The sequence below is a fragment of the Acanthaster planci genome, linkage group LG20 (assembly GCF_054643075.1).
Source record: "Acanthaster planci isolate LZ-2023a linkage group LG20, COTS_SCS, whole genome shotgun sequence".
Lineage (NCBI taxonomy): Eukaryota > Metazoa > Echinodermata > Asteroidea > Valvatida > Acanthasteridae > Acanthaster > Acanthaster planci.
Genome location: NC_141796.1, coordinates 7,671,485 through 7,685,767, shown reverse-complemented (window position 1 = coordinate 7,685,767; position 14,283 = coordinate 7,671,485). Strand labels below are relative to the sequence as shown.

At 39.5% G+C, this 14,283-nt stretch overlaps 1 long non-coding RNA gene across 2 annotated transcripts in view; it reads left to right on the top strand.

The window, feature by feature from the left end:
• Nucleotides 1-14,283, top strand: part of LOC110974913 (uncharacterized) — a 38,483-nt gene extending 24,200 nt beyond the window's left edge. For both annotated transcript variants that reach the window (XR_002597639.2, XR_015423431.1), the window contains exons 5-6: nucleotides 10,517-10,637; nucleotides 11,566-14,283. This is a non-coding gene — a long non-coding RNA (uncharacterized LOC110974913). The remainder of the gene's footprint in view (nucleotides 1-10,516; nucleotides 10,638-11,565) is intronic.

The following is a 14,283-nucleotide window of genomic DNA, read 5'->3' as shown; positions in this document are numbered from 1 at the left end:
TTTAAAATAACCATAACAAATAGCTAAGCACAATAAACAATTGAACGGCCAATTCTCATTTTCAGCCGTCAAATACCATCGTCTTGATGTTTGCTCTTTCGACATCTCAGCCATTATATTTCCCAACGTGGTGGTCTGAAGCTAAAACTGTGGTTGACCATATCTGGCTATCGGACAAAAGTATATGAAGCAAAATGTGTTTTTAAAATCCAGTTATCCTACAGCATGGATTAGAGGCCTATAGGCAGCTGGATCCGAAGATTTTCCTTTCGGGACATGTGGCATAAGAATAAAAAATACGTAAACAAAGCTGTCCCCGGTGGTATGAAGACATTTTCTGTCGTCCCTTCTTCTTGTGTCGTTATGAAATAAAGTTCTCCTGTTTTTGTGGAGTTGGCACGACGCAGGATGGTGCTGGTGGCGCCGGTCGAGAGAGGCTGTTTGATACCTCGACCATTATTATGACTGGAATGAGGCTGTAATCATCGGCTACAGTGGACAGCGGGAAATCGGAAGACGAAAAACATGGATGGAACGTATCCATCTTCATCCATCCTTAATAATAAACAGTATTTCCAGTCCACTGCAGCCACACAAATTATAGCCGCTAACGGCTAGGGTATCGGGTTTGGACTTTGGGCTTCTACACGATTCCTAGTCACGTCGTCGCTGCGAAGTGGCCAATTAACAGGACTTCTTGGACGGACTTAAAACTTTCTTGCATTTTCTCAATGCTTTTGGACATTTCCCATATAACTTACAAACACATTGGTAAATGTGCACAAATATCACCTTCTGTATAGAAGAAGAAGGTTTTTTAAATCCCAACTTGACATCATATTCAAGTAGCCGTCAACCCGGCACCTCTTTTGACTTCAATTTTTTTTTATGTTGCGCCGTTCTCAACATATCCGTCAGGAAGGAAGCCAATTTGTGTCGCGCGCCTTAGGCCTGGCGCGGCGGAGGCGCGACGGCATGCTCACCGAAATCCATTATTTACGATCCACGCAATACTAGTGGTCGCTGATCACCTTGAGTTTGTGGCGATTTGTGCCAACAGGGCTAAGGAAGGCTAACCGCACAAGCCTGTACGAGGTGAAAGGCCAACGTACATGTACGTAGTGTTGGATTCCGAGTGGTGACTGAAGGGTCATGTTAAAAAGTCAAGTGCTATCCCGACCTTTCATTCCATGCTTTTTGTCAAGCGCTGGGCACTTGTTCAAAAAATTGATAGCACTTCCTTGCAACAGTACATTTTGCTATGATGATAAAGTTCGATACGTTTGTGCTTCAGGTTCTGGTTCCCAGCGCATGATGTTCATCATGCACATTACATTGAAATGGGTCTTTTCACCCATGCTATGCTGTGCAAGTTTTGACCAAGAAATGCGAGTTGCACAGTTGAATCATGGAGGTAGAAATAGACCTATTTCTACCTCCGTGGTTGAATGCACCCACAAAGGCGGGGACAGTAATAAGGTATCAGTGCATTGAGGAGCTTGAGTGGCCCTACCTTGGCTTCGACCTTGATAAACTGACCCTGGTGCCAGATGTGTCATGTCAAACCCCTGAATTTGCTACATTTTAAATATAAAACATGACAGCCGAGTTTACCTAGTAAAACAACTAATTTTTCCCAACTTTTGGCGAGAACAGTTACGCGATAATGGCAATCGATCAACTGCACTCTTCATTAGCCTTTCTTGAAAAAAAAGCTGTTCTCATGTCTAACAAACATAATGCGGATGTTGTCGTGCGCCCCTTCCTTTATTGTGATTTTACCATGCAACATTCGACATGATACCCTGAAGGCAAATAAAGGTTCTGTTCTTTGAAATGGACCCGAAATTTTATGATATGCATTGAGAATGCAGGTAGATTGATCACTGTGATTTTTAAATGAATCAAGATCGCTCCCCGAAGAATATCCCGGAGAGATCTCGAGCGCGAGGATGGTTTTCTGCAAAGAAGCAGTGCCACTGGCGTTTGCTCCAACGATTTACGTGACGGATGTCAAATGCCTTAGTTTACCAATTTGACTAGGGACAACTCGACCATGCAGTACACGCCCGGCACACCATTCACAGTAATCCGACCTGTTAAATCTTTTGACCCCGAACTTGACGTGTGATGCCCATATGTGTGATTTCAAGCTCAGACTTATGGGGGAGGTTAATATTTACACATCAAACTGAAGAAAAAAATTGAAAAATCATCTCAGTGCCTTGTATTATTGTCAAACCCGAAGTAAGACCTTTTACCCTAAAACTGCAGGAAACGTTTAATCCTTTAACCCAAGGCTTGCCGTCTGATATTGGACACAGGGCACTCCTGAAAATTACAACACAACTGATCAAGTTTTACACATCTAAGAATAGTAATATATTGAAAAATCATTTTTAGGGAGAAACCCTAAAACACCTTTTTCACCTTAAAAACAGAACCATTTAAAGAAAAATGATAGGAAATCATCTAACTGTACAATAACATGGTAAAACCCAAAAAAACTTTTCCAACCTAAAAACAGACCCAATCAAATTTTTGCCCCCAAACTAAGTCTTGACGCATGATGTCAGACTGATATCAGATCATTCCTAAAAATCTCAACCCAAATGATCAATTTTCACTTATCTAGGTGTAGGAAAATGATAGGAAATCCTGTAACTGCATGGTACTATGGCGAAACCCTAAATTCACCCTTTTCACCCTAAAACGAAAACCGTTCAATCTTTTCACTCCAAACTTGATTCATGATGTTGCAGACTGATATCAGGTCATTCCTGAAAATTTCAATACAAATCATCAACATTTACACACTTCACTGGACAAAAATGATAAAAATCATCTGCAGTTGCTTTGTATGGAGCTCCATAAATGCCATCCAACTTTTTGACATCCTTATTTTTTTGTCGGATGACTACATAAAACAGACAAAATGTAGACATACAGAGACTAAGCTAAGTTATTACATGATGAAAACATCCAAAACATTTAGTCATGGGACTGTGATATCGTACAAGTGAAATGATTAGATTATCTGCCAATGAGATGGCAACAAGTAAGATGGCACTCCTAGAGCACTGTCAAATTATCATGGCCAAACCCCAAACACTGGACAGTTAAATCTTTTGACCCCAAACTTCCCGCGTGATATCAAAGACCGATTTCAGGCTAGTTCTGAACATTTTAACACAAATGGGCAATTTTACAGATCTAGGTATAGGAAAATGATGGAAAAGATTTAACTGCTTTGTACTTGGGTGAAACCCTAAATATACCCTATTTCAGCCTAAAAAAAGAACTGCTCAATCTGTTCATCTAAAACACGACGTATGATGTTGGAGGCCGATTTCAGATCATTCCTGAAAACTTCAACACATATGATCAATTTTTACTCATCCAAGTATAGGAAAATGATAAGAAATCATGCCACTGCATAGTACTATGGCGAAACCCTAAAAACACCTTTTTCACCGTAAAAACAGAACCGTTCAATCTTTTCACCCAAATCGTGACGCATGATGTCGGAGACTGATTTCAGATCATTCCTGAAAAATTCAACCCAACTGATCAATTTTTACTCATCCAAGTGTAGGAAAATGATAGGAAATCATGCAGCTGTACAGTACTATGGCGAAACCCTAAAAACACCTTTTTCACCGTAAAAACAGAACCGTTCAATCTTTTCAACCAAATCTTGACGCATGATGTCGGAGACTGATTTCAGATCATTCCTGAAAAATTCACCCCAAGTGATCAATTTTTACTCATCCAAGTGTAGCAATATGATAGGAAATCATGTAGCTGTACAGTACTATGGCAAAACCCTAAAAACACCTTTTTCACCGTAAAAACAGAACCGTTCAATCTTTTCACCCAAATCGTGACGCATGATGTCGGAGACTGATTTCAGATCATTCCTGAAAAATTCAACCCAACTGATCAAATTTTACTCATCCAAGTGTTGCAATATGATAGGAAATCATGTAGCTGTACAGTACTATGGCGAAACCCTAAAAACACCTTTTTCACCGTAAAAACAGAACGGTTCAATCTTTTCACCCAAATCTGGACGCATGATGTCGGAGACTGATTTCAGATCATTCCTGAAAATCTAAATACAAATCATTAACATTTAAACACTTCACTGGACAAAAATGATAAAAATCATCTGCAGTTGCTTTGTATGGAGCTCCATATATGCCATCCAACTTTTTGACATCCTTATTTTTTTGTCGGATGACTACATAAAACAGACAAAATGTAGACATACAGAGACTAAGCTAAGTTATTACATGATGAAAACATCCAAAACATTTAGTCATGGGACTGTGATATCGTACAAGTGAAATGATTAGATTATCTGCCAATGAGATGGCAACAAGTAAGATGGCACTCCTAGAGCACTGTCAAATTATCATGGCCAAACCCCAAACACTGGACAGTTAAATCTTTTGACCCCAAACTTCCCGCGTGATATCAAAGACCGATTTCAGGCTAGTTCTGAACATTTTAACACAAATGGGCAATTTTACAGATCTAGGTATAGGAAAATGATGGAAAAGATTTAACTGCTTTGTACTTGGGTGAAACCCTAAATATACCCTATTTCAGCCTAAAAAAAGAACTGCTCAATCTGTTCATCTAAAACACGACGTATGATGTTGGAGGCCGATTTCAGATCATTCCTGAAAACTTCAACACATATGATCAATTTTTACTCATCCAAGTATAGGAAAATGATAAGAAATCATGCCACTGCATAGTACTATGGCGAAACCCTAAAAACACCTTTTTCATCGTAAAAACAGAACCGTTCAATCTTTTCACCCAAATCTTGACGCATGATGTCGGAGACTGATTTCAGATCATTCCTGAAAAATTCAACCCAAGTGATCAATTTTTACTCATCCAAGTGTAGCAATATGATAGGAAATCATGTAGCTGTACAGTACTATGGCGAAACCCTAAAAACACCTTTTTCACCGTAAAAACAGAACCGTTCAATCTTTTCACCCAAATCGTGACGCATGATGTCGGAGACTGATTTCAGATCATTCTTGAAAAATTCAACCCAACTGATCAATTTTTACTCATCCAAGTGTAGGAAAATGATAGGAAATCATGCAGCTGTACAGTACTATGGCGAAACCCTAAAAACACCTTTTTCACCGTAAAAACAGAACCGTTCAATCTTTTCAACCAAATCTTGACGCATGATGTCGGAGACTGATTTCAGATCATTCCTGAAAAATTCAACCCAAGTGATCAATTTTTACTCATCCAAGTGTAGGAATATGATAGGAAATCATGTAGCTGTACAGTACTATGGCGAAACCCTAAAAACACCTTTTTCATCGTAAAAACAGAACCGTTCAATCTTTTCACCCAAATCTTGACGCATGATGTCGGAGACTGATTTCAGATCATTCCTGAAAAATTCAACCCAAGTGATCAATTTTTACTCATCCAAGTGTAGGAAAATGATAGGAAATCATGCAGCTGTACAGTACTATGGCGAAACCCTAAAAACACCTTTTTCACCGTAAAAACAGAACCGTTCAATCTTTCCACCCAAATCTTGACGCATGATGTCGGAGACTGATTTCAGATCATTCCTGAAAAATTCAACCCAAGTGATCAATTTTTACTCATCCAAGTGTAGCAATATGATAGGAAATCATGTAGCTGTACAGTACTATGGCGAAACCCTAAAAACACCTTTTTCACCGTAAAAACAGAACCGTTCAATCTTTTCACCCAAATCGTGACGCATGATGTCGGAGACTGATTTCAGATCATTCTTGAAAAATTCAACCCAACTGATCAATTTTTACTCATCCAAGTGTAGGAAAATGATAGGAAATCATGCAGCTGTACAGTACTATGGCGAAACCCTAAAAACACCTTTTTCACCGTAAAAACAGAACCGTTCAATCTTTCCACCCAAATCTTGACGCATGATGTCGGAGACTGATTTCAGATCATTCCTGAAAAATTCAACCCAAGTGATCAATTTTTACTCATCCAAGTGTAGGAATATGATAGGAAATCATGTAGCTGTACAGTACTATGGCGAAACCCTAAAAACACCTTTTTCACCGTAAAAACAGAACCGTTCAATCTTTTCACCCAAATCTTGACGCATGATGTCGGAGACCGATTTCAGATCATTCCTGAAAAATTCAACCCAACTGATCAAATTTTTACTCATCCAAGTGTAGGAAAATGATAGGAAATCATGCCACTGCATAGTACTATGGCGAAACCCTAAAAACACCTTTTTCATCGTAAAAACAGAACCGTTCAATCTTTTCACCCAAATCTTGACGCATGATGTCGGAGACTGATTTCAGATCATTCCTGAAAAATTCACCCCAAGTGATCAATTTTTACTCATCCAAGTGTAGGAAAATGATAGGAAATCATGCAGCTGTACAGTACTATGGCGAAACCCTAAAAACACCTTTTTCACCGTAAAAACAGAACCGTTCAATCTTTCCACCCAAATCTTGACGCATGATGTCGGAGACTGATTTCAGATCATTCCTGAAAAATTCAACCCAAGTGATCAATTTTTACTCATCCAAGTGTAGCAATATGATAGGAAATCATGTAGCTGTACAGTACTATGGCGAAACCCTAAAAACACCTTTTTCACCGTAAAAACAGAACCGTTCAATCTTTTCACCCAAATCGTGACGCATGATGTCGGAGACTGATTTCAGATCATTCCTGAAAAATTCAACCCAACTGATCAATTTTTACTCATCCAAGTGTAGCAATATGATAGGAAATCATGTAGCTGTACAGTACTATGGCGAAACCCTAAAAACACCTTTTTCACCGTAAAAACAGAACCGTTCAATCTTTTCACCCAAATCGTGACGCATGATGTCGGAGACTGATTTCAGATCATTCCTGAAAAATTCAACCCAACTGATCAATTTTTACTCATCCAAGTGTAGGAAAATGATAGGAAATCATGCAGCTGTACAGTACTATGGCGAAACCCTAAAAACACCTTTTTCACCGTAAAAACAGAACCGTTCAATCTTTTCAACCAAATCTTGACGCATGATGTCGGAGACTGATTTCAGATCATTCCTGAAAAATTCACCCCAAGTGATCAATTTTTACTCATCCAAGTGTAGGAATATGATAGGAAATCATGTAGCTGTACAGTACTATGGCGAAACCCTAAAAACACCTTTTTCACCGTAAAAACAGAACCGTTCAATCTTTCCACCCAAATCTTGACGCATGATGTCTGAGACTGATTTCAGATCATTCCTGAAAAATTCAACCGAACTGATCAATTTTTACTCATCCAAGTGTAGGAATATGATAGGAAATCATGTAGCTGTACTGTACTATGGCGAAACCCTAAAAACACCTTTTTCACCGTAAAAACAGAACCGTTCAATCTTTCCACCCAAATCTTGACGCATGATGTCGGAGACCGATTTCAGATCATTCCTGAAAAATTCAACCCAACTGATCAAATTTTTACTCATCCAAGTGTAGGAAAATGATAGGAAATCATGCCACTGCATAGTACTATGGCAAAACCCTAAAAACACCTTTTTCACCGTAAAAAACAGAACCGTTCAATCTTTTCACCCAAATCTTGACGCGTGATGTCGAAGACTGATTTCAGATCATTCCTGAGAATTTTAGTGTAAATTATTAATTTTTACATATCTAAGTATAGGAAAAGGACCATCTTACTTTGCTCTGAGTACTTTGGTGAAACTATATTTGGCTACACCTTTTTCACCCTAAAAATTGAATCGTTCCACCTTTTCAACCCAAACTTCACATGTGATGACTGATTCCAGGTGACTCCTGATAATGTCAACACAAGTGATGAAGTTTTATTCATAAAAGCAGAGGGAAATTATGAAAAATAATTATGCATTGTAATACTGTTACTATAGTGACCCTAAAATCCAAACTTTCAACACATGATCAAATTATGTTTAATTCTGATCGCCAAGGCGACCAGGTGCCCGTTACTCCCCCTCCCTTGCTAGTCACCAGGAACTTCGATCGTTGTCCAGTTGTACGACTATACATGTACTACAGCACAGACCCATATTAATCACGCGATATAATAAACACATCAAACTTCTCTTCAAAAACCGCAACAAACAGGACCTTGGGCATGCTGCGTAGCACGGAGCACACGCAAAGTTGCAATGCACATCCACCGCGACATCCTGTGACTGCTAAAGTACTGCGTACCCGTCATGGTCAGTCCACACACTGACTTTTCCCAATGACCATGTGACAGACCGTATTTGGGGCGTCCCCAATTTCAGTCATATTCCCTAACGTTTAATGTATTGATTGGAAAACGTTAAATTGGAAAACAAAAATAAACACACACACACACAGACTATATTCTACGATTTCATTCCGAGTACCCAAATCCCCTGGTACCATCCCATTAGGGGTTTAAAATTCATACTGTACGTTCAGGACTACGACTGAAATTGGGGATGCCGCAAATACGGTCTATACATGTTCTCAACTTCGTCTCCGTCTTCGTCCCCAAAACCAATCCCCAATTATGGGCCTGAAGCGTTTACATTAAATTGGATTACTGTAATTTTTGGTTCTCTTGAATCTTATTTTATGTTTTGTGGCTCTATTAGACTAATCAGTGCTCTTACAGCTTCAAAGTCAGATGGTAAAAAAATAACTTGAAGCATCAGACGGAGCCGAAGTTAGAAAAATTAGAAAACGGCTATGAAAACTGATACGACTTGTCATGCCAAACACGAACATTTTATTTACTGGTGGAAAGAAACATTTAGGTCGGAAATACTACATGTAGAAGTATCTCAATGTCACAAACTACATCACCAGAATATATAAAAAGTGCGAAAAGAAATCACTACAATTTCGCCACATCATAGCCACGCAGCCGCGGCTCTGCGTGGTGAGCAGGTCGTACTGGCGATGGCGCTGCATGGACGGCCAGCCACATGTCTGCACTACGCTTAAGTGGATGGTGTCCAGGCCTGGCCAGCCAATCGCGGCGGCCTTGTGAAGATGGATTGATTTTCAAAGAATCTGATTTTCCAAGGTAAAGATCGCTGTAACCGGAAATCCTGAGCGTTATATCCCAAAAAGCTTTGTAAACGGGAGCACTACAAGCAACCACATAAAAAAATAAACAGTGAATGGGCGTGCAGTTGGGGAAATGAAAATAGAGCGTTAGATCGGTATAGTAAGTATAGAGCGTTGTATCAGGGAGCTCTGTAACAGTAATCTACTGTATCTGCACTGTGACCATTTCCCGGCCACAAGTTGCATGTACATGTACATTGCACAAGTACATGTACGTGTACACCAACCTATTTGATCGTGGCCTTGAGCAAGTATGGGTGGTGGGCATGGGCAGCACACACAGTTAAGTGCCTGGTAACTTTATAAACAGTGGGCGGTTTGTGGTTTCACTGGCCCTATTATGAGACCTGGTTAATGACATAAGCTAATTGGTCGTAAAGTGTTTATTAGATTAACCAAACCGCAGGGGAGGACTCCATCAGAGGGCTCACGGCATTTTCACGGCTTTTTGTCTCACCTCAAGGTGTCCTCAGGAGGTCACGACCAGGAGCATTTTCACGTTATTTTCACGAGGTAAACGACCGTGAAATCACCGTGAAAAAAATTTTCACGGTGAAACTGCAAATTCACAGCGAATTCACGGTGTTCAAATTCATAGTGTGATACGCTCTTGTTCAGCTATCTTTTTTTTTCCAAAAAAAAAAGAATTTTCTTCTTTTGTTGTTGAGACTTGACTTCAACATTTAACATTCAACATTTCTTACTTTTTCGTAAAGAAAACAAATCTCCCAAGCTCCGGAGCAATGAATCAGAAAGAAGATGTACATGTACAGTAATACCAGAGTATTAAAAAAAGAAAACAAATCTCCCAAGCTCCGGAGCAATGAATCAGAAAGAAGATGTACATGTACAGTAATACCAGAGTATTACTGTACATGTACATCTTCTTTCTGATTCATTGCTCCGGAGCTTGGGAGATTTGTTTTCTTTACGAAAAAGTAAGAAATTGTAAAATGGTCTGATCCCCACTTAGTGAATACAAAGTGACAATGACTATGTTGGCACAGACCCAGACTATGATTTGGCATGGTATTATTATTAAGGTCTCCAAAACAGTTTATTGCACATTTTCCTGGTAAAATGCCGTTTGTTTGCCAGTGATGGCTGAACATTCACTGCCTTCTATAAAAGAGCCCATACACTTGAAGAACTCCCAAGTCACACAGCTGCCATTTTTGCAATGCAAGAACAAATAAGCAGTCACTTGGTAGCAAAATATGTACAGGAACTTAAAAGTTTCAAACAGTACTTCCCCCCCCCCAAAAAAAAAGTTTGGTTATGGATCTGCTCTTTTTTGGAGACCGTCACTCAAAAGCGTTTCATTTAAAAAATGTTATATTCACTTGTCATGATGTTGACTGCTTTTTCCTGTTGTCAGGTGAATGCACCGGTACTGCTGAGGCTCGCTAACATATCCCGCATTCTGGTGTGACTGGACTGACCAGGAGATGGAATCTCTGATGTTGAAAACGCAGGCCTTACATCATGAACGGTAGACGGTAAGAGTGTCATGTAATTTATGTCGACTTTTGGCCAGTAAATAATTAATAGGCACAGCATAGAAAAGTATCACCTTTTTTTGGGGGGGGGCTACATTTAAAGATACAGCCTATCATTTGTCTGATCCTTTGTGGATTATGTTCCTTTGAAGCAAGAAAATTACTCAAAAATTTAAAGGGCGCCTTTAAGTCTTTAAACTTTGAGTTTCAGCTCAGTGAATAATATATATTCCAGGAAGAACAGCATTCTAAGATCATGATTTGCTGAGTAATGTGTTAAATTGCACCTACATTCAATGGCCAGTACACATTCTCACATTCAATTAAGTGCAGCTGTGTGATGTCATGTACTAAACCGATGAATTATAGTTTTATACATTAAGTAACACGAGTCATGTCACAATGCTTGCACATGTTTCTACTGGAAATTTTCAAAAATGAATATTTAGACGCTTGCTTGGAACTGACGTTTCATTGTTTCTTCATGACAGCTTGCCAGAACGATAGATTTCAGAAATTATTCAAGTCAGATTGAACAAATGTTTCCTCCTTGATACATTGACATCTCACTTTTAACAGTGGCTCCAATATTGATAAAGATGTGGTCATTTGAGTACAAAAAGACTGAGATTCTGTTGGTGAACTTAGACCTATTCACCTAGAACAGAAATACCCCCTCATCGGCTGAAAAGAGCCATGCAGGTGGGAAGTGCTCATTTTGCTGGTAGCAATGCAATTGTAACATGCATTTCATATTTGTTTGTAAACCAGCAAAGTGCAGTTCCCACCAAAGAAACCTGCTTTGCAAGGAAAACTGCGCCCTCTCTTGGACCTGCATGATACCCATAAAAGAGGATAATTTTTTTTTCAGAAACATCTGTTCTCGCTGTAGCTGAGCTCATTCTTTTGTGATTGGTTCCTCCCCCAGACCTTGTAGGAAAGCTGTACATTATGGCCTATGAGGACCAGACCATGGTGCTGATGAGAAGAAAGCCCTTGCCTCCTTCAACAAGGACAGAAGCAAACTTGAGGGCAAGATCCTACAGGACTTCCCAGGGACGATTCACTTCAATGAGAGGTAGTAACTCAGATAGATGCCAGTCCTCGCCTTCCGTTAGAACAGTTTCCACATCAGGATCTCAAGCAGTGGTTCACACAGGCAAGGAAGACTGCAGTTCCTTGCTTCCACAGTGATGTAAATCTATGACTGGGACTAGGGGGCTGGATACCAATGGACACTAGGGGGCGCTGTACCACAGACATAAACGCATAGACCGCCAGTCTCACTGTTATAACCGTGATTTTTAAAGTATGGGTGAGACAATGGATGATGGCGTGGTAAATGCACACATTCATTGCCTGCATTTCTTTACATGTGCTCCCAATAAACGCTGTTATCTCATTGTTTTGAATCTACATAGGCCAGATTAAGTAAATAGAGGATTTTTTTGGCAATCGGAAAACGGCTTCATGGAATTTTCTGAGTGGAATTCTTCAACTTTGAGTCTAGGGGTGAATTTGCTGCACTGTGATCTGGTGGTCTATGCATTTGTACGTCTGTGGCATGTTCACATTTATGTGGGGATTATTAGTGGATGCTGCAGAACACTAGGAGGCGCTGTTTATGATACGATCAATTGTGTCAACTGTGTGTTATCTGCCTTTTAAGTATTACTGAACACATTTTGGCTAGTGGGGAGTTTGACAAGTACTTTAAAATCAGGTTTTTTTTGTCACCACCAAAAAAATTGGGCAGGAGTGACCCAATAACAGCCCCTCCCCCAATCAAAAAGTGCAGGGGAGGCATATACATTTGAACCCTGTTAATAAGAGCATTGTGAATACCACATTTTGCTTGTAACGAGGAAAATTTTAGGTCCCAATCCTTCGTTGTTTTCATTCCTGATAATGCAAGGTTCGTTGCTGTTATAACTAGTTAATCTGCTAACTCTTAACCATTTGCTGTCAAGGGGCCCATTTTCGAGTACATAGGCTTTACACCCAGAGCCGGGAGTGCTAAAAACCGGGACAAAAGACTGTGCTCAGCACAAAAGATTGAGCTGCTGGGCCTTTAATACCGACATTTTTTCACTCTCAATAGTGGAGATAATCCAGATTTGTTAGGGAACAGTATACCAAGGTTTGGGGCATTTACAAGGCTGCAGGGCTGGCTGAAATATTCGGGTGCCAATGAAAACTACCTGTTAGCTTAGAGTAGCGCCCGAAGAGTCCTTTGTGTGGGTATAAACGTCCGTTAAATGAAATAGTAAATATTTGAAGAAGTTGGAAAACTGAAAATCTTGAAAATGACGCCTACATATATCCGTGCAGTACATTTTTCAAAGCACCCGGCTCTTATTAACGAGGATTAACTGCACTCCCTCCACGCTGAAGCAAGTCTACTATGTGTTTGTACATGTATATTAGTGGGAAAGAGCTTTATACACAGACATCATATTTATGCAAATTTCTTGCTTTAAGTTCTTTTACTGGGAATCAGGTTTGCATAGCAGCTCTTTCCTTGTCTTCCACCTCAACGGCCCAGGTTTGAATCCCACCAAGGCCCACAATCTCTAAAATCTGAAGATTTATTTTCCTTTTCATTACCACTCATAGTCATCCTGCAATAAGTGCTGAATGTTCATTGGATGACTAGACTAGTGTAATGATGTGTGCATGAATTACATGTACATTTTTCACCCATTTTTGCATGGGGGATTAATGTAAAGTTTTTAGAGGTGGGAAGAAAACTCCAGGTAAATAATCATAGAGAAACCCAAGGAATCAAGTAGGGGCCGAAACTCAATCCACACGTCGGTTTGGGCAAGATTTGATTGTGGATCGCTGAGGTGGAACACTGAGGTGGAGGGCAAGGAAAGTATCATTGTGCCAACCTGTCTCCCCAAAATAAAGTCAAAACATTATCACGATGCTACACATGTACATGTATGGTACTTCAAAAACTGTAATTTGTCCTGTCGGTGCTAAATGGTCCTTACTGAAAAATTGTATTTCTAAACATAAACTTGGGCAAGAAAATTTCTTGAAATTTAAATACTTTGGTCAAAAAAAAAACAAACTAGTTTAAAAAAAGTTAAAGAAATGTCTGTTTCAATGCATTTCCTTCATGCTCAGAGTAAAAGTATTTTCAAAAAAATTATTTTTGTTGTAATGGCCTTTTAGCCCTGACCAGACATATTTGTACCATAAAATAGTCACCGTTTGGAAAGACTACACTCCAGGGCAGGAGGAGAGTGGATAACTATATTGCATGCTTTCAAGAAGTGAACAGTGTATTGCACATTTCATATCTCCCCCTTTCCCATTTAGGCAATAAGCATGTACCTGTACCGTACCCATCAACCCTGCTTAGCCAAAACAGTGACTGTTCAAAACCTCACTGTAACAAGTTTATCACCCCCTGGAAATGGTTCTATGTGCCTTTGTATTTTCCTGATGTCTTTTAATTATTAGACTTTCCAATTTTAATTATCACAAAAATTTTACATCAGAATTTCCAAATTTTAGCTTGCTGTGAAAATACATGTAGGCCTTTTTCTGGGTCTATTCATCAAAATTACTGTGCATCAGAACCACTTCTATTGTACATGTTCCTTTTATGAAATAAATGTTTAAACTAACAGAA